Genomic DNA, 22,913 nt, shown 5'->3' on the forward strand with positions numbered 1-22,913 from the left:
CTTTAGAGAAACAGAACCCAGTGTAGGCTCTTAGAACAAAATATTAGCAATTGTGTTAGTGGTCATAGATGTGCCTGCCATCTGTGGTTAAGTGTTTTGATTAAGTCTATAATCTGAAAATGTGTTGTTTTACTCAGCTTGAGGCTTGTAGAGGAAGGAGTCCTATTGTATTCTGACTGCACGATGCCATTTGGTGGGGATGCATGCACCCTGTTTACTCCCAGAATCATTAGACCACGGGAAAGTTTGCCAAGTTCCATCTATGCATGTGTAGCTTGAGGTCAAATCTGTTTTTCCTTAAAGTTCAATTTCCTTATAAAGACAACCCTGGCCTCCAGGCATCCCCATGCAGTTTTCTTTGTGAAAAAGTAAAATTAAAAAAAAAAATCTAGCACATTCTGAAGTTCACCTGGGCTTCATTTCCATTGTTTTTTTTTTTTTTTTGAGTTGTTCACATTGCAGAAGAAACACGTTTATATTCTTCCAAATGAGCAGAGACCATAGTAAATAGATTATTATAGTGACTTTATAGATAGATATCAGGATTCAAGGATATGAAAATTAATGCTAATTTATTTTCATTTTTGAACAAGCAAGATTTGTTACCAGAAACACATAATTTAGATAAAATAAGCAGAAATTGGAGATTGTATTTATGCATACTTAAGGCTAAATGAAAACATTATGGATATAATGAGGAACGAATTATTATTCTCTAATACAAAGGTGGTTTATTTTGAAAATTAATGTCAATTCTGCTGAAACTTAATGCATCAAAAATTTTCGAATGTTTTCCTACTTTGTTAGGAATAAAATGGATTATTATTTTCAAGGCACAGAATGAGGTTTCTCAGGGGACAACATTGTTATTAAATCTCAGGGACAGCATAATATGCTGAATTCTGACTGGAACAAAATATTAGCCGTTCTTTTAGTGGTCATGGATGTACCTGATATATGTGGTTAAACATTCTGATTAAGTCTATCACCTGAAAATTTATTACTTTACTTAACTTGATATTTTATGTAAAAATCAAGACACTCTCAGTGTGCAAAATTTCCTCTTCCTCTGCAATAAGCCAGGTCTTTTAACTCAGACATTCAACATGCTTATGACCAATTTTCCACTTTCAATTTATCTTTCTTTTAATACCAACATCAAATTAATCATTGTAGGTGGTGTCTCTCAGTTCCATAAAAATTATTCTCTGTGGCTTTGAGGTAAAGTGCACACTCTTTAAATCGAAATACCCAGCCCTTTACAACACGGCTCAATCTGGCTTTCTAGCTTATTCTTCTAAAATTTTCCTTTATGGACCCTCACTTTATTTCAGTCAAACTGTCCTAAACGACCTCTTGTAAATTTCGTTTCTCTAAGCTAGCAGGGTGTTTGGAGCCCATGAATCAGAATCCCAGGGAGTGTTTTTATGGAGCAGGTGCTTATTAAAAATGCAGATTTCTTGGTCGCACTCCAGATCTATTGAATCAGAATATCTGGGTGCAAGGCCCCCAAATCTGCATTTTGACAAGCGTCTAGATGATTCTGATTCACATGAAGCATTTGTCTTCATCTTTCCAGCCACCCTATAGTAAGTATCATTTTCCTAGTATGTCGACCTATTGGGATTCTTGTATGTAATTATGAGTTCTTCAGAATTCTGTTCAAATCTCACCTCCTTCAAAAAGCCTTTTCCGATTCCCCAAGGAAGATGTTTTTTATTTTCTTTACCTTCGTGTTGCTTATTGTTAAGACTCCTCTTATAAGACCTATATGCTATGTCTCTGGTCCTGGAACAACACTGAAAAAAGCATAAGAGCAGAAGATTTGAACTGTTTTTTCTTGATCCATATATAAGAAATATATTTTACATCCGGACATAACACACACACACACACACACCCCACACACACTTACATCTAAGTTGAAACAAATTTTACAAAACAATATTTACCTTTATTGTATTAAATGCCATTTGGTTATTCCCATTTTGTATTATATTGTATTGTACTCTATTATATTCTATCTATTTCATTATGAAATACTTAAAAATATCATGGCTCACCCATAGGCCACTATAAATGTTTTGAAAAATACAGATTTAAAGGGCTAGTTTGCACCCAGCAAAACACGTTGTAATGTTTTCCCAAGTGTTTAATTCCTTGAGAAATCATTAGGCTTGGTAAAAAACAGATTATTTTGAAATGATTAGATTATGGATTGGCAGAAATTAATATTCAAATGCAATGAGTTTAACTGGTTACATGATAATTTTGATTTGAGCTAGTTTCTGACAGTAATATTTGCCTCATCAAATAATTTTAAAAGGCTAGAGTAGTTTGAATTCATCAATAAAAAGATCATATTAAAAGACATAAAAATAGTTGGATTTCTCTGAAGACTCAGGTATTGCATCTGTCTCTTAGAGTCAGTTTTTCCCTTACATTTAAAAAAATAATCCCCTGTCCCTAATTAAACCTCAAAAGTTTATTTGACAGAATCTGAGCATATCTATTAAGGATGATGAGTTGCCTTGAGGATTTTAACTTGGTCATTTTACAATCCATAACCTAGCACAATGCTATTCATACACTAAATTATCAATACATATTTATGAATAAATAATGAAGAAACTATGGATTAATATCTGAATTTCCATTGGCTGAATTCACAAAGCTATATTTTACTTAAGCCATTGCAACCCATTCTAGATTTAAAATTTTTACTTAGAAATAATTTTAGATATAAAGAAAAGTTACAGAGATAACATAGACAGTTTTCATACACTTTTTACTTTGTTTCCCCTAGTGTTAACATCGGTGATAGACTGAATGTATCCCCTCATAATTCATTATGTTGAAATCCTAACTCCTAATATGATGGAATTAGGAAGCAGGTCTTTGGGAGGTTATTAGGTCATGAGGGTGGAACCCTCATGAATGGGGCTAGTGCCCTTATTAAAAAAACCCAGAGAACTCCTTCACCCTTTTGCCATGCGAGCACACAGTGAGAAGACTACAGTCTGTGAGCCAGGAAGGGAGCTCTCACCAGGCACAGAATCTGCTGACACCTCGATCTTGAACTTCCTAGTCTCCAGAACTGAGAGAACTAAATTTCTATTGTTTATAAGCCACTGAGTCTATCGTATTCATCTTATGTATCATAGTACTTTTGGTCCAAATTAAGGAATCAACATTGGTACATTACTATTAACCAATTATTTAATCATTTTTCCACTAATTTCCAGAATCCAATCCAGGATAATACATTTCCTTTAGCTGTGATGTCTCCTTAGTCTCCTTCGGTCTGTGACAACTTCTCAGTCTTCCTTTATTTTTTATGATCTGACATTTTTGAACAGTACTAGTTAGGTATTTTATATAATGTTTCTCATTAGGGTTTGTCTAATGTTCTTCTCATGAGGACTGGGTTTGTGGATTTTGGAAGAATACCACAGAAAAGAAGCACCCATCTCATCACATATATATATTTAGGAGTATATGGTATCAACATGATATTGATAATATTAACCTTGATCACTCGGTTAAGGTTGTGTTTGTCAGATTTCTCCACTGCATGGCTACTATTTTTTCCTGCCTGTATCCTTTGGAAGTGCATGACTAGGTCCATTTCACATTCCAGGGGGTCGTTATTAAGCTCTACTCCTAGAAAGAGTAATATCTATATACAGTATTTGGAATTCTCTTGTAAAAAAAAACTATCCCTTTCTCCTCATTTATTTATTAAAATTATTTATTTATACCAGTATGTACTCATATATATTTATTTTATACTTTGGGTTATAAAACAATGTTATTGTTATTTATTTTATTGCTCAAATTCTTTGGCCACTAGAATCTCATTCAGATTGGCTCTTGTATCTATTTGACACCACCCCATCATTTTTTCTTTTGAATACTTCATTCCTTTGTGGCACTATGAGATACTCCAGGCTCATCTCATAGTTTCACTGCCTCAGTTCTAGAATCAGCAATATATTCAAGTAACTATTATATACTATAATAAAATTAATGACTTAACAAATTAAAGTAGGAAGAGAACAATTAAAAACCAGAGGAAATTAGTAAGTATAAACATAGAAATTAATGAATTTGGAAATAGAAAAATAGTAGATCTAATAAATAAATCTAAATGGAAATTATTTGAAAAATATCCATTTTGTTTATGGAAATACTTTGCTGAAAGAAAATTCATTTTGGAGGCTACCAATGAAACAAACAAACCACTAGCTATCCTACCAACATAAAAATAAGACACAAATACACAAAATTAGAAATGACAAGTGGAAAATAACTATCAAAAAAGAGAAAATTTTTAAAATGATGAGACTAATTTGCACAACTTTGCAAGTAAATTTGAAACTCTAGATGAAATGGAGAAATTCCCAGAAAAGTACAACTTATCAAAATTGGCCTTGGGAAAGACAGAAAATCTAAACAGATTAATTACCACAGAAAATATAGAGAAAGAAAAGCTCACCCACCCAATGAACGTTCAACACATACTAGGTCGAGATGGTTCTGTAGGGAAATTCTGTCAGCTTGTTAATGATCAGATACTTTCAATACTGTTTGAATGATTTCAAATCAAGTAAAGGAAGGAAAACATTCAAATCATGTTTTAAAAAAATCCTGAGATAACTCATATATATTATGCACATTTTGTTGCAACTTATGCTTTTGATTTAACAATATTTTTGGATATTCCATGGGTTAGAGTGTATGAGTTCTAAATTATTCTTCTAATGTCTAGTTTCATACTTAGTAGAGATATATAATAATTTATTCAACTATTTCCATACTGAAGGGTATTCACATTGTTTCCAGTTTTTTGCCCTTGCAAGTAATGTTATATTAAGTATCCTTGTACACATATTGTTGGAGGCCACAGCTTAGGTTTTTGTAGCACTAAGCAGCAGATCAAGGTGATGAGATATAGAAATTATTTTAGGAAGTAAATATGACACAAAACTGAATTCAAACACATATTCATGACAATTTCCTGGAAAATCAGTTTGTGCATTAATACTATACTACTGATAATGGTTTATATAAGTAAGTGAATGTAATCAACATTTATCTAAATTTTTTGGTGCAAAAATCCACATCCATTCAAGAATGTAATTAGTTTGTTTCCTTAATGCCATTTTCCATTGCAAAGCATTATCTCTTCCGGAGCATATTAGTCAATTTCCAAAGAAGCAGAATAACAGTCATGCATGCCTGTCTTCCTGTTAAATTATTTCAGTCAGTGAAAATCAAACAAAGAAAAGAAACACCCTTAGGCTATATTTTAAAATGGGAATTCTTCAAAGACATAATAAGACTTTTATTTCATAATCATTTTACTACTTGAGTAGTATTCCATTTCAAATGGACATTACCCTCTTCCATTATTATTTGGTTAGGTGTTTAGCGCATTGCAATTTCATAGTATTAAAAAATTGCTTTATTGTGGTATATTCACATTAATAATTAAAAATATACCTATTCCATAAATGGAAAATTGTGTGACTCTGACAAGTTAAATATTCTGTTACTTAATGCAAAGTAGTTGACTTAATTTATATCTATGCATATATATGTGTATATATAAATATATGTGTATATATATATAGATTTTATATGTATGTGCATGTTTTTTTACTGCAATTCAGACATGTAGAGGAAAATGTGTTACATTATTTGGATAAAGCTGATCTCTGCCTCACAAATACAAATTTTTTAGCTGGAGAAAGAAGGAACTCATACATTCTGGTTTTTAAACCTAATCTGAGCTGTTATTTTCAATAGTCACTTTGGTAATATTTTGTCTCTTAACATCATCGTCATTCCTCTACACCTTCCTTTAGATAGTTTTGGGTATAAGTGAACAAGGGAAACTTAGTGGTAGAGAGGGAGATGGTAGTGGTCTCTTGTCTTTGAGCTAGTCCTTAGATGTGTACTGTCTGGGGTCCACTGGTTTCTGGAATGATAACTTTGTATTATCTCTAATGTTTAATTGCTTGCAAAATCTAAAGCAAACATGACAAAAGACTCAGATCTGATAAAGTTGACTGGTGGTCACATGGTTGTTACTTTTTCTTTATATGTCTCTGTGTTTTTGACCTGACAAAAAAATAATTTAAAAACAACATGCAAGTCATCTGAAGTTAATTGTTCACTCTGATAGTAATTTGGGTTAAGATAGTTTGGCAAAGCCAAGTGCAAAACAAGAAAGTAAAATGAACGGCTAAAGCAAAATTCAGGAATTTTGTTTTTTCATACTTTGCCCCAGTTATCTGAATTAATAGAATCATGATTTTTCACGTGTTTTCTGCTGACTGTCCTTACACTTTAAGTTATTCCTAATTCAGTCTCCTTTTGATCTATGGCAACTAACCAGTGACAAAATATAAAATAAGACAAAGCCAGTCAAACTTGAATTCACAAGATGCCAAATATTGGAATGGAAATTTCACTGAATCAGCTAACAATTTCAAAAGATCTAAATTTTTGACACAGTGTAGTCAAGGAACCACAGAGCTAGCTGAATTTTGCAATATTTATCTAAATATTTTTGTATGTTACTCATGCAAAAATTTACCAAAGCTCCCCAGAACTTAAAACTGTGTAGTTTCATGGAAAATTTAATCAAAATAATGGGCTGCAAGTAAATCAAAATCTATTTTATGTCTTACACTCTCAGATCATCATATTTATTCACATCCTGTAACATTTAAACACTGAGTGTTATTAAACCAATCACATAAGATGCTTGGCTGAAAGAAGAGGGGCCAACCAAACGTTCATCATGAATTTGAGGTCCCTCATTAAATTGTGCCACCAAAATTTAATCCCATGTAAACCTAATTATCTAATGCTTATTTTCCTTTTTTTATTACTTTGATAGTTTCCAGCCGAGGTGTTATGAAATCTAGCAATAAAACAAAGGAAATCCATATTAACTAATCATAATGTAGCTATGAAAGTGACTGAAAATGATTACTTACATAGTAAACTTCATATTTTCTTTATTTTGGGGTTAGCTCTGTAAAAACTTTATGAAGGGGCTTCCCTGGTGGCGCAGTGGTTGAGGGTCCGCCTGCCGATGCAGGGGACGCGGGTTCGTGCCCCGGTCCGGGAAGATCCCACATGCCATGGAGTGGCTGGGTCCGTGAGTCATGGCCGCTGAGCCTGCGCGTCCGGAGCCTGTGCTCCGCAAAGAGAGAGGCCACAGTGGTGAGAGGCCCATGTGCCGCAAAAACAAAAAAACGAACACACACACAAAAAACTTTATGAAATATGTACTCTGATACAACCAAAAATAGAAGTAGGAATGCTGGGAGGCTGAATCATTTTAATTTATTTTATTAAAAAATGTTAATTGCCACACTGTATGTAAAGCCCAGGAGATAATATATTGAAGAGACAATAAAGATATCGGAGAAGCCAGGCAAAATTATAGAAATGCTCACATAGCCATTATCTTATAAAATCATGGTTGTAACCACCTCGAGAGCATATTGACAAATTCAAAAAGGAGTATTTTTAGATTTTTAAAAAATAAGCTATGGATGTCGCAGCATGTTATACTGTGAAAACAACACATAAAAATCTATTTTAAATGCTTGTGAATAGAAAGGATGCTTAAATATAAGAGAATATTTTTCGAATAGAAGAAAAGTTATGTTAAAATTGGATGAAATTTATAAACTCTTAGATAATTTTTGGAAGTACTTTAACCATGTAGCCAACAGGCTAGACTAGGTGTTAACATGTCTTATGCTTCATACTTTTTCTTCTTCTTCATGCTTATTCACTGACCATGTTTTAAAATATAAATACTAAATAGCAGTTTGTGGGCTGTCTGCTATCTGATTATTTGAACTCTTTAAACAGAACTGGATCACTGGTAATATGACAACAATCCTTCTTTCTGTAAAACTAGAGTCATTTTGATTCCCTAGGCTTCCTTTTCCTATCCCTAAATGAAGAGTTGAAATACATTATCTCTGAGTCCCTTCAAATGTTCAGTTTCCATGAAAATCTGTGAACAGAAAGAAAGTTTCCAGAATTTCAATGTGCAAATGACAGAGAAAGGGAGATGGGAAAATACAAAAAAGACCAAGTAACTTCCTTTCTAACAACTCATGTACCATCCAGGTCACGAAGGAGCAGATAATAGAGACAACCACATTTCCCGTTGGGAGAAAAGATACTGTGCCAGAAAACACCAAGAATGGATTTTTCTGCTTTTAAATAGTCCAAACATAGGTTAAGGCACAGGGGTGCTTGATAAGCATCCAGGTGAGCCTCTCAGCATCCTGGTTTTGCCTGATGAAGGGATATTATTTATTAACTCCTTCCAAAGTCTCCTTTGTTGAGTAAGTAGAGTTGCGTGCGTATTGTCAGACATACGAATCAGATGTCTAATCTCACTAAAGTCAAATAAAAAACCTAGTAGAGTGCTTCCACTTTCACCTCAGAGATATACAGAGCTGGAAAGAGCATCACTTCTATCCTAACAAAATGAAAACCTAGGCAAACTACAAATTAATGACTTTTCTTGCACCCACCAGAGAAATAAAGTTGCAGGTTAGACAGCTTACCTGAAATTTGTAGAGGCACCTGTAACGAGAAACAAGATCCATGCATTTGCTTGCCTCAGATAGAATGCCATCTAATTTGGTAGAAAGATTAAGGCAGAATTTTTTAATGAACTGCTGAAGACTGAGTTTAGGCTAATGTGAGAGCACTAACAAAAGGAAAGTTTGAGTAGTTGTATTAATTTCATACAAAGTAGACTTTAGAACAATAAAGATTATCAAGGATAAGTAGGGTACATTATGATACAGGGATCAATTCTCAAAGAAGGCATGACAATCCTAAAGGCGTATATTAAAATCTCCTATTATAGCTGTGTTTTTATCTATCCAGCAAACTCATGTGGTTTTTTCCTTATGAAATTTCTTTACTATTGGATGCATAAATATCAGTAATTAAATCTCTGTTGTAAATCGTAGCTACTAGCACTAGAAAATATCCTTCTTTGCCTTTTTTAATGTTCTGATTGCTATCTCACCAGATTTAAAAATTTCCAACTTTGCTTTCTTTATATTTTTATGGTGGTATATATCTGTTCATCCTGTCATTTTAATCATTATGAATTTCTTGGTTGTAGGTATATCTCTAGTAAATAGCATATTTTTGGATTTTGCTTTGTTGACAAATTTGAACATCCTTTTCTTTTGATAGCTATGTTTTGCCAATTTATGTTTGCTGACAAAATTAATGTGTTTGGCTTTAGTTCTGCAATGTTGTATTTCATTATTTTATATGATGAATATAAATATACTATAGTTATATGATTATATATTCATATATATATATATATACATTTACATGTTTATATAAATATACTTTTTTTTTTTGCTGTACGCGGGCCTCTCACTGTTATGGACTCTCCTGTTGCGGAGCACAGGCTCCGGACGCGCAGGCCCAGCGGCCATGGCTCACGGGCCTAGCCGCTCCATGGCATGTGGGATTTTCCCGGACTGGGGCATGAACCGGTGTCCCCTGCATTGGCAGGTGGACTCTCAACCACTGCGCCACCAGGGAAGCCCTATATAAATATACTTTTAAATGCAATTTCATATATTTGTTCTTACTTTTTGTTTTATCATATATTTAGAAAGGTTTGTTTTCTTGTCTTAATAACTCCCTGTATATTAATTCTTTTATACAGTACTCTTCATACCCACCCTCTTTTTAGAGACCATTAATCTGTTCCCCCCATGCAGGAGAAAAATGAGCTAGTACTATCTTCTACTCTTCTCCATCTCCAGTGGTCTAATCTCAAGCAACATACTTGAAATCACTGAGCTTGTTCTACATTTTATATACAGTTCCAATTATTACAACATTGTTGTAGTTGCACTGTTACTACCTTGTCAGAGAATATAACTATCATATACTATTCCATCTCCCTGAAAATCATTATCTAGTCTTTGTTCTACAGGTAAATGTAGATTCTATGGCCATAACCAGTCCTTTATGTCAGTGCATTTCTGGTCATTTTTGTGTTTTAAAGCTTATTCTCAAGTAGATTATTATTCTCAAGTAGATTATTTGAAGCTTATTCTCAAGTAGATTCAGCAATATTTCCTATGTTATTTCATTTTCCTCATGGTTTGTCTATTTATACAAGATCAATTTGATCTGAAAAAATTCTTTATTAATAATGTTTTTCTTAAAATCTTACACATGTTACTCCATTGCATTCTAGTATAAAACACTGATCTGGAAAGGCCTGCAATCTATTTATTTTTTCATTATAAGTGACTTGGTCTTTGTGCCTGGATTCTCCAAATATTCTTTCCTTTAGTTTTCAGGTCAATAGTTTTATTAAAATATATTGCAAAATTGGTTGTTCTGGGTCAATTCCCCCCAGTAGGTGGCATAACCTTTTAAATATAGTTTCAAGCTCTTTTATAAAGTTTAGGAATTTTTTTCTGAAATTGTAATGCTTAGTATTTATTCTGTACTATTGGTTTGATTTTCACTTTCAGTGACTCCTGGTGTACTTATATTAGATCTTCTTTACCTGTCCTCTATCTAGCACTTTCTCTCAAATCCTTTCCATCTCTTTCATTACTTGTTTTTAAATTTTATTTCTATATTCTTTTTATCTTTTACATTAGTTGTTATTTTAATATGCTTTAGTGTTCTTTCTAATTTGGTCTTCAAATCTATAGTTATTTTTTTTCTTTAATTCTTTTATTTTCTTCCTTTTCAGTTCATCTTACATTCTCACTTATGAGTTTTTATAATTCTGGTTTGTGTCAATCTTTTATTGCTTCTAGCATTTCTTAACTTCTTTTAGCTTGATTTGACATTTTTGGTTAAATTATGTATTTGTTGCATGGGCATACCTTTTTAATGTACACTTATTTTATCGATTCATTCGTTTCTTTTTCTACAATAACTTTTTAAGTGATTCAACTAAGTTCATTCCTACTACTTATATTTAATTGGATTTTTAAACTGAACTCTTAGGAAGGGATGGTGGATGAGGACAGCACAGTTTCAAGACTTAGAGCTTCCTCTTCCATTGTTATATGTAAGTTCACAAATACGACCTCATACTGAGATCTCTTACCTTTATCTGGGCTTTCTCTTTCCTTGCTTCCTGGTGTTTTTTTCTTGCTCAGTTTGGATTACATCTCCAGCAGTTTCTCCTCAATGCAGGATTGTTTTTCTAGAATGGAGTTTCAATTGGTTAAGTTTCAGAGTTCATAAGGGGCCAACCAACCAATTTAACACCATCTGAACTTCCATGGGTGCCTTGTTCTTACCTGTGAATTTGAGCCTGCAAAAGTCCACATTTGTTTCAGCCACCAGCCTCAAACTGGTCCACTGATTTTGGAGTTCTCCACCTCTTAGAGCCCCCAGAATGTCTAGTCCTCCTTCACTTCCTTCTACATAGTTAATATAGGAAATGGTCTTGTTATCTTTCTTTTGTCCTCACCCACTTGCATATTGAAGTTACTGGGAATTCTTAGTTTTTCTGTAGATATTGTCTGTGTATTTTCTGTTTTATTATCCTAATTGTTTTACATTTTGTGAGGGGAGATTTGAGGCAATTACAAAACTATACCACCATCACCATCTTTTTCACAATCATCTTCAGTACTTGTAAAACAGAATAAACTAGTAAAGAAAAACCTACAAAAAAGCAAATGAAATGCCTATTACTTTAACCTTAAGAGTACAAAGTACAAACAAAGGACCCCTCTTCAGTTCAGTATAAAAGATCTCAAATCCTAAGATCACAATTTCATATGACCTGAGAGTAGGATTCTAGAGAAGAAATTTAAATTAAAGTGAAAGAAAGCCCTGAAACCTTTTTATGCTCTCAGTGATACAATTCACTTTCTGCATTGTTGGAAAGTGATCTCGATTGTTATTTTTCCCTGGAGCCATGTTGTCCTATACAGTAGCTACTACCTGCGGGCAGCTATTGAGCACTTGAACTATGTCTAGCATCACATATAGAAGTGATAGTATTTTTGATATACTGGATTAAATTAAAATATAAAATTCATTTCAATTATTTCCTTTTACTTTTTTATTTACTTAAATTTTTTAAAATTTTATATTGAAGTATATTTGATTAACAATGTTGTGTTTGTTTCAGGTGTACAGCAAAGTGATTCAGTTATACATACACATGTATCTATTTTTTTCAAATTCTTTTCCCATTTAGGTTATTACAGAGTACTGAGCAGAGTTCCCTGTGTTATACAGTAGGTCCTTGTTGGTTATCTACCTTAAATATAGCAGTGTGTACATGTCAATTCCAAACAAAATTCAGAACTATATATGTGGCTTGCATTTGTGGCTCACATTAACTTTCCATTGGTTAGTACTGCTCTGGAGCATGAGAATCTGCATTTTCCTTTCTCCATCCTCTGTGTCCAACTGAATCTCAAGGTATTCTGTAGTATTATAAAACATAAGCAGAATAAACATTTTTATGAACTCACGTTTAGCTTAATATAGAAGAATATGGTTACATATAGAAATGTTTATTGCTATGTGTATATACATGGGTTAGTAGATATACAAATAATTTATGTAGATATTCTGCCCTCAAGGAGGTGGAGCATAACTCCTCACCTCTTAAGTGATATAGCGTAGTGATTTCCTTCCACAAAGTACATTATGGAAAAATAGAAAGAAGGAAGAGGGTGAGAGAGTGAGAGTAAAACAGAGAGAGACAGAGGAACTTGTTTAAATTCTTAAAACCAGTGATGCTTGATTTCAACCCCATTATCCTTTCTAATTTAATGAACCAGTAAATTGCCACTTATATTTTGCTTAACTGTTCTAATTTATCTCTTCCAAATATAAGATTTGTATTGAACAGGATTCTCCAAAGAAACAGAACCAATAGGATATAGCTATAGACATAGATACAGATAAGAGATTTGTTATAGGAATAGGCTCATGTGATTATGGGGGTTGAGAAGTCCCACAGTCTGCCACCGCAAGCTGAAGAACCAGAAAAGCCAGTGGTGTAATTCAGTCCTAGTCCAAGGGCCTGACGATCCAGGGAAGCCAATGGTCTAAGTCTAAGTCCAAAGTTCTGAGAAAGAGGGCCCAGTGGCATAAGTCCTGTTGTGAGTCCAAAGGCCTGAGAACCAGGAACAGTGGTGTCTGAGAATAGGAGAAGATGTATGTCTCAGCTCAAGCAGAGAAAGCGAGTTTTCACTTCCTTTCCACCTCTTTGTTCCATTCGGGCCCTCAACAGATTGGATGATGTCCACCAGCACTGGTGGGAGCACGCTTCTCTAGTCAGTCTACTGATTCAAATGCTAATCTCTTCCTGACACACTCTCGCAGACATACCTAGAAATAATGTTTTGCCAGTAATCTGGGCATTCCTTAGCCAAATTGACACATAAAATTAACAATCACAACATTTGAAAATATACCCTCTTCCCAGAAACACTTCTTTACTCTTCACTCCCTAAGCTCTTGCCTAATTAACTAATTTCTTTCACCAATAAATATCTCAAATGAATAGTCTATACTTACCTTTTTATTCCCTGGTTACCATGGAATCTTTTGCTTCCATCCTGCCTGCTAGTTTTTTTTCTTCTGTGACGTTGATATTTATGTCCCCATTTTCATTCTTCATAGTAGTAATTTGAAGCTTCTCTCTCTCTCTCTCTCTCTTTTTTTTTTTTTTACTTTATGAGTCAAACTAAAGTCTTGCCAATTTTATCGACTTTTAAAAGAACCTATTTTAGTTTTATTGATTTTTCTCATTTTTTTCTATATCTTTTATTTCTTCTTTAATCTTTATTTTTTTCTTCCCTCAACTTGGGTTTAGTTTGCATTATTTTGAATTCCTTAAGGATGAAATTTTAGTTATTAATTTTATTCTTTTAAAAATATAGGTGTTTAGAGCTATAAATTTCTCTCTAAGCATTACTTGAACCTTATCCTATAACTGTAGGGTATGCTGTATCTTAATTTTTATTGATTTCATAGTCTTTTTTTTTTTGGCTACAGCATGCAGGATCTTAGTTCCCTGACCAGGGATTGAACCCGTGCCCCCTGCATTGGGAACATGGAGTCTTAACCACTGGACAGCCTGGGAAATCCTGATTTATTTTTAAGTTTCTCTTGTGATTTCTTATTTTACCCAATCTTTATTTAGAAGGGCATTGTTTAATTTCCATATACTTGTGATCTTCCAAAATTCCTTTCTATTTATTAACATCTAATTTTACTCCATGTAATCACAAAACATATTTTATATGATTTAAATTCCTTTGAATTTATTTAGCTTTGCTTAATGGCTGGATATATGGTCTATACTCAGAATATTCAATGTGCACTTGAGAAGAATGTATAGCCTGTTTCTGTTGGGTGAAGTGTACTATAGATGTCTGTTTAATATAGTCAGTATACAGTGTTGTTCAAGCCTTCTGTTCCTTTGCTAATTTTCTACCTAGTTGTTCTGTACATTATTGAAATTACATGGAAGTCTCCAGTTATTATTGTTGAATTTTTCTATTTCTTCCTTCAATTCTGTCAGATTTTGCTTTATTTGTTTTGGGACTCTGATGTTACGAGCATATATGTCTTTATATTGATAATTGCTATATTTGATGTATTTAGATATAGCAGTTATTGTTTGATTGACTCATCATTGTCTCTAGTAATAAATTTTGTTTTAAAATCTTTAATTTTGTTACCATATGCATGGCATATCTTTTTCATCCTTTTCTTTCAACCAATTTATGTCTTTGAATCTAAAGTGTGTCTCGTATGAAGCAAATTAATTTCACACCCTAATGATTGGTTAATCTTCTAAAACCTCCACTGTCATTATAACTCTCCTCTCTGAGGAGAGTTGCCCTGTTAATTACAGCAATGATTTTCTATTGAGCACTGAGAGCACAGGTATTCCAAGAGCCCGCTACACACATATAGACACACACACACACACACACACACACACACACACACACACACACACACCCCATGCAAACAGAGATTTTGTCAACATATGATAGTTGACTGTTAACAAAAAAAGTTTAAAAATGATAACTCTATGGTACTTGTTCTCAAACAAGAATGACCTGGTGAACTTGATACAAAGCCAAATTCTCTAGCTTTAGCGGAAGGATTCTTATATAGCAGGCTTACATGGGTCCCAACTATTTTCAGTGAATCAAGTTGGTAATTATGATGCAGGTGGTCTTCAGACAATCATTTGAAAAAGCAGAAACCAACTCACAAGAGGATCAAAAAACTGGCATCAAATGCCTCATAAGTTGGCTAAGGCTACCTGTGTAACCTTGAAAGCAGCAGCTCTCCCGAGATTGTCCGATGAATGTGTTTTGCTCATGCTGTACCTTGGCTGATTTATTCACCTCCATCTGACATGCATTATTCTTCCTTTATGCTTGACTTCAGCCTACCCCTCCTTAAGCTCAGCTCAGATTTCACCTTCTTCATTTTTACTGACACTTACCTAAGTTAGCCTACAATGATCTGAAGGATGAATTGGGCTAACTGCTATTGTTTTCCTAAATAGTAGCAATAATTGCTTAGTTTAAAATTTTCTGATTTCATTACCTTAGTGAAGGGTTTGACTAGGACTGATATTTCCTCTCTAAAGAGCAGTGAACTCTTGCTGGACTTGTCAGCTGAACCTGGCCTTAGACTGCAGGGCATGGAGACAGTCCTGATGCAAAGATGTGTCTGGGGGTAATGCAGAGCTCAAGAGTCAGGTGAGCAGTCCCTCTCAGGTGGCAACCTGGAGAAGCAGATGCAAAGTCCAGATAGGAATCAGGAGTCCCAGAGGAGAGCAAATTCTGAGTGAAAGGAAGGAGCTATGCCTCCATCTGGACCGTATGTCCCATTTTTGCAAAGGCTGGCTGGATTGGGTGCTGGTGAGGGTGCCATTAGAAGCATAGCCACAGAGAGAGAGAGAGAGAGAACTATAAATGATAAATTAAACTCTTTCATTCTTATTAAAAAGGATAAGAAAGCCAAAAAGACCAACTTTGAAAGGCCACCATGTGCTATTCTTAGCTCACTCCTACAGAGACTACCTTTGACCTCAGGTTGGCTCCCTAGTGTCTTTCTTTGGTCTAATCTTCTGAGTTCCTCAAGGTATTAGAGGTTGGAGGGAAAAAATAAGGAGCAATCTTGTGCTCTGTTGATGGCTGCAAATAGGGTCAAATTAAATGTTTATCTCTTCCATTTCATATCTGAATTACTGACAACATAGAGTGTCACCAATCACATTGTACTAACTCAACATTAAAAGATATTTAATGAGGATTTCTGTAATTAATATACAGAACATCTCCAAGTCAGAAAAGGAGCTGATTTATTTTTTCTCCTACAAAACTGCTTTTGGTGTCATTTAAAATTATCTAGATATATAAAGATAAAACATTTTAAAACCCTGACTAGATATCAAAAATATTAATGTTTTTCTTAAATCACTTGACTCCATTTAATGCTTTTATATAATGTTCATAGGTCAGCATATATGTATGTATATACATATATGTTTATTTATCTGAAAGTATAAGCATAGTGAGACAAAATAGAAATATTACTATGTGTGTCCCTTTCCTCTTATACACTCCATTTCAACCTTTGCTTTTAATTATATTCTTTCTTAATAGCCAGTGTACCTTGGGACAATATTTATATTTTCTTTAATATCATTGACATATTAAGTAATTGTAAAAATGGTACATCGAGTATATAGTTAAATATGATCAGTAAACAAGTGACATGTATATAGTAAATAAAGAACTTTTTATGGTAATCAAAGGGCATTAGATATAAGTAACAGTAGATAGAAAAACCTTATCTTAACACAGATATGTTTCATAAAATTAACTGAAAGCCTGTTTTATATAAATTCACACACATAACACCTCAGGGTGATAACAACTCCTTAGACTTTCAGAGAGTATGTTCAGGTTAAGATTGACAGAGAGGTTGTTTGCTTTTTCTGTTTCTTTTCATTCATTTATTTATTTGCTGGGCACATACCAGGTGATAAGTAAACAACACAAGCAAAGTCCCATTCTCATGGAGCTTCTTTTCTACTGGAGGAAGGCAGCATGGAAACATGTAGACAAATGTTTAAAATGATAACATTTCAAATGTTTTTCAGAGTTATAAAGAAAATAAAGGTGGGTAGTGGAATATGGGAATAATGGAGAATGCAGTATTTTAGGTATAGAGATAGAAGAGGAATCCTTGAGGAGGCATATCTATTCCAAAACCTGATATATGCAAAGCAGTTAGGCATGTGGAAATTTGAGGGAACCTGCTCCAAGCAGAGGGACCCCAAGTGTGAAAAGCTAGGGGTAGGAACAAGATTGATCACCTGTGGAAGTGGAAGAAAATTAAGTAGCTGGGTTCTAGTGAAACAGGCTGTAAAGACGATGTAGGAAAAGTAGTCAGGGGCAATATGGTGTAGGGCTCTGTGGGCTCTGGTAAAATTTGACTCTATTCTAAAAGTCAGGAGAAGCAATAGGAAGATTTTAGGCAGGAGAGTAAAATAATCTGATGATGAACCACGTGGACTAGAGAGCCGGCAGGGGACCTTCTGGTTTGGCTTTAACAGGTGCATCTGATCAGCCGTCCTAAATTCTCTCCCCATTTATCTTGTTTTAACTGCATCCAAAGCCAAGCAGGGGACTGTGGAAAGGCAACCTCTTTTGAAGAACATAATGGTTTAAAGGAATCTGTTTCTTTTGGAGAGTATTGAAGACCATAAAATGTTGGAATGTTGGTAGATTACCCATGAGAGAATGATTGCCAAGGGGATTTAAAAATGTGTATCAGGAACAAAATGTTCCCTTATCCACAGGATAAAGAGTAGAAAAAGTGCAATCTCTCTTTTACTCTCTCTGTCTCATTACAACAACATTCTTCTTCTTCTTTTTTTTTTTTAGTTAGTATATTTTTTAATCAATAGAATTTGTACCGTTGTTGAAAAAGACATGCCACGTCTCAAGTGTTAGTCACGTATTTTATAATAAAAGTCAAACAAATGAGAAAAAACTAAAATTATATTTCTATCTCTTTCAATTTTCTTTTTCAATGATCTTTCAATAGATGACAAATTCTCTTCTTTTGCTAGAGGTTCAAAAGGAAAAAATTGATAGGACAGACAATCATTTCACTTCATTTTGGAAGAAATAAAACATATTAGAGTGTTATTTATTACTGTCATGTTACTATTCCATAGAGCCCAAAATATCAATGGTAAAAATTATTATGTAAACACTTTTGCATATTTCCAAATAATTATGTAATATTTTTAGAATGTCATCAAGTCAGTAAAATACCATTAGTAACAATGAAAATGCTTGAGGAATTCTTTACCTAACTATAAAGCATTTGGCTTTTAAAAGACATATTTGATCTCATTGTCTACCAAATCTGAACAATTAATATCTCCAGCTATCTCTTGAATATTTTCATAAAAATTGTGCTCATAAATATGACTTTTTTAGATTAATGGCTTTATTATTTTATAAAAATTATGTATGCTTGGGATAAATATTTAAGAAATACATAAAATGAGAAGAAGGTTTTTAAAAAACCATTCCATATATAACCAACTAGAAATAAAAATGGAAGATACGTGATTTCATCCAGAAACTCTCTCCCCCACACTCTTTCACTCACTATATCTATCTATCTATCTATCCATCCATCTATCTAACATCTATCTATCTATCATCTATCTGCACCTGCATATCTATATCTATATCTACACACACACACACACACACACACACACACACAGTATAAAAAATAATAGGTCGGGGTGGGGAGGAATCAAGATAGTGGAGTAGAAGGATGTGCTCTCACTTCCTCTTGAGAGAACACCAGAATCACAACTAGCTGCTGGACAATCAGTGACAGGAAAACACTGGAACTCATCAAAAAAGACACTTCACATCCAAAGACAAAGGAGAAGCCACAATGAGATGGTAGGAGGGTCGCAATCACAGTAAAATCAAATCCCATGACTGCTGGGTGGGTGACTAACAGACTGAAGAACACTTATACCACAGAAGTCCACCCACTGGAGTGAAGGTTCTGAGCCCCATGTCAGGCTTCCCAATCTCGGGGTCTCGCAAAGGGAGGAGGAATTCCTAGAGAATCAGACTTTGAAGCCTAGTGGGAATTGATTGCAGGACTTCAATAGGACTGGGGGAAACAGAGACTCCACTCTTGGAGGGCACACACAAAGTGGAGTGTGCATTGGGACCCAGGGGAAGGAGCAGTGACCCCAGGGGAGACTGAACCAGACCTACCTGCTAGTGTTGGTGGGTCTCCTGCAGAGGCGGGGGGGGGGCTGTGGCTCACCATGGGGACAAGGACACTGGCAGCAGAAGTTCTGGGAAATACTCTTTGGCATGAGCCCTCCCAGAGTCTGTCATTAGCCCCACCAAAGAGCCCAGGTAGGCTCCAGTGTTGGGTTGCCTCAGGCCAAACAACCAATAGGTAAGGAACACAGTCCCACCCATCAACAGTCAAGTAGATTAAAGTTTTACTAAACTCTTCCCACCAGAGCAACAGTCAGCTATACCTCCCACTGGTCCCTCCCATCAAGCCTCTTAGATAGCCTCATCCACCAGAGGGCAGACACAGAAGCAAGAAGAACTACAATCCTGCAGCCTGTGGAACAAACACCACATTCACACAGAAAGACAGACAAGATGAAAAGGCAGAGGGCTATGTACCAGATGAAGGAACAAGATAAAACCTCAGAAAAACAACTAAAGGAAGTGGAGATAGGCAACCTTCCAGAAAAAGAATTCAGAATAATGGTAGTGAAGATGATACAGGACCTTGGAAAAACAATAGAGACAAAGATCAAGAAGATGCAAGAAATGTTTAACAAAGACCTAGAAGAATTAAAGAACAAACAAACAGAGATGAACAATACAATAACTGACATGAAAACTACACTAGAAGGTATCAATAGCAGAATAACTGAGGCAGAAGAACGGATAAGTGACCTGGAAGATAGAATGGTGGAATTCACTGCTGCAGAACAGAATAAAGAAAAAAGAATGAAAAGAAATGAGGACAGCCTAAGAGACATCTGGGAAAACATTAAATGCAACAACATTCACATTATAGGGGTCCCAGAAGGAAAAGAGAGAGAGAAAGGACCAGAGAAAATATTTGAAGAGATTATAGTTAAAAACTTCCCTAACATGGGAAAAGAAATAGTCACCCAAGTCCAGGAAGGGCAGGGAGTCCCATATAGGATAAACACAAGGAGAAACACGTCAAGACACATACTAATCAAATTTACAAAAATTAAAGACTAAGAAAAATTATTGAAAGCAGCGAGGGAAAAACGACAAATAACATATAAGGGTACTCCCATAAGGTTAACAGCTGATTTCTCAGCAGAAACTCTACAAGCCAGAAGGGAGTGGCATGATATACTTAAAGAGATGAAAGGGAAGAAACTACAACCAAGATTACTCTACCCGGCAAGGATCTCATTCAGATTCGATGAGGAAATCAAAAGCTTTACAGACAAGCAAAGGCTAAGAGATTTCAGCCCCACCAAACCAGCTCTACAACAAATGCTAAAAGAACTTCTCTAAGTGGGAAACACAAGAGAATAAAAGGATCTAAAAAAAAACTGAAAACAATTAAGAAAATGGTTATAGGAACATACATATCGATAATCACCTTAAATGTGAATGGATTAAATGCTCAAACCAAAAGCTACAGGCTTGCTGAATGCATACAAAAACAAGATCCATATACATGCTGTCTACAAGAGACCCCCTTCAGACCTCCAGACACATACAGACTGAAAGTGAAGGAGTGGAAAAAGATATTCCATGTAAATGGAAATCAAAAGAAAGCTAGAGTACTTATACTTATATCAACTAAAATAGGCTTTAAAATAAAGAACGTTACAAGAGACAAGGAAGAACACTACATAATGATCAAGGGATCAATCCAAGAAGAAGATATAACAATTATAAATATATATGCTCCCAACATAGGAGCACCTCAATACATACGGCAACTGCTAACAGCTATAAAAGAGGAAATCGACAGTAACACAATAATAGTGGGGGACTTTAACACCACACTTACACCAATGGACAGATCATCCAAAATGAAAATAAATAAGGAACAGAAGCTTTAAATGACACAATAGACCAGAAAGATTTAATTGATATTTATAGGACATTCCATCCAAAAAAAGCAGATTACACTTTCTTCTCAAGTGCACACGGAATATTCTCCAGGATAGATCACATCTTGGGTCACAAATCAAGCCTCAGGAAATTTAAGAAAATTGAAATCGTATCAAGCATCTTTTCTGACCACAACGTTATGAGATTAGAAATCAATTGCAGGGAAAAAAAACGTAAAAGGCACAAACACATGAAGGCTAAACAATACATTACTATATAACCAAGAGATCACTGAAGAAATCAAAGAGGAAATCAAAAAATACCTAGAGACAAATGACAATGTAAACACGATAATCCAAAACCTATGGGATTCAGAAAAAGAAGTTCTAAGAGGGAAGTTTATAGTTATACAAGCCTATCTCAAGAAACAAGAAAAATCTCAAGTAAACAATCTAACCTTACACCTAAAGGAACTAGAGAAAGAAAAACAAACAAATCCCAAAGTTAGCAGAAGGAAAGAAATGATAAAGATCAGAGCAGCAATAAATGAAATAGAAACAAAGAAAACAATAGCAAAGATCAATAAAACTAAAAGCTGGTTCTTTGAGAAGATAAACAAAATTGATAAATCATTAGCCAGACTCATTAAGAAAAAGAGAGAGAGGACTCAAATCAATAAAGTTAGAAGTGAAAAAGGAGAAGTTACAACAGACACCGCAGAAATACAAAGCATCCTAAGAGACTACTACAAGCAACTCTATGCCAATAAAATGGACAACCTGGAAGAAATGGACAACTTCTTAGAAAGGTATAACCTTCCACGACTGAACCTGGAAGAAATAGAAAATATGAACAGAGCAATCACAAGTAATGAAATTGAATGTGATTAAAAATCTTCCAACAAACAAAAGTCGAGGACCAGATGTCTTCACAGGTGAATTCTTTCAAACATTTAGAGAAGAGCTAACACCCATACTTTTCAAAGTCTTCCAAAAAATCACAGAGGGAGGAACACTCCCAAACTCATTCTACAAGGCAACTATCACACTGATACCAAAACCAGAAAAGATATTACAAAGAAAAAAATTACAGACCAATATCACTGATGAATATAGATGCAAAAATCCTCAACAAAATACTAGCAAACAGAATCCAACAACACATTAAAAGTATCATACACCATGATCAAGTGGAATTTATCCCAGGGATGCAAGGATTCTTCAATATACACAAATCAATCAATGTGATAAACCATATTAACAAATTGAAGAATAAAAACCATATGATCATCTCAATAGATGCAGAAAAGGCTTTTGACAGAATTCAACACTGATTTATGATAAAAACTCTCCAGAAAGTGGGCATAGAGGGAACCTACCCCAACATAATAAAGGCCATATATGACAAGCCCACAGCAAACATCATTCTCAATGGTGAAAAACTTAAAGCATTTCCTCTAACATCAGGGACAAGACAAGGATGTCCACTCTCACCACTATTATTCAACATAGTTTTGGAAGTCCTAGCCATGGCAATCAGAGAAGAAAAAGGCATAAAAGGAATACAAATTGGAAAAGAAGAAGTAAAACTGTCACTGTTTTCAGATGACATGATACTATACATAGAGAATCCTAAAAATGCCACCAGAAAACTACTAGAGCTAATCAATGAATT

The sequence above is a fragment of the Lagenorhynchus albirostris genome, chromosome 12 (genome assembly GCF_949774975.1).
Source record: "Lagenorhynchus albirostris chromosome 12, mLagAlb1.1, whole genome shotgun sequence".
Taxonomy (NCBI): Eukaryota; Metazoa; Chordata; class Mammalia; order Artiodactyla; family Delphinidae; genus Lagenorhynchus; species Lagenorhynchus albirostris.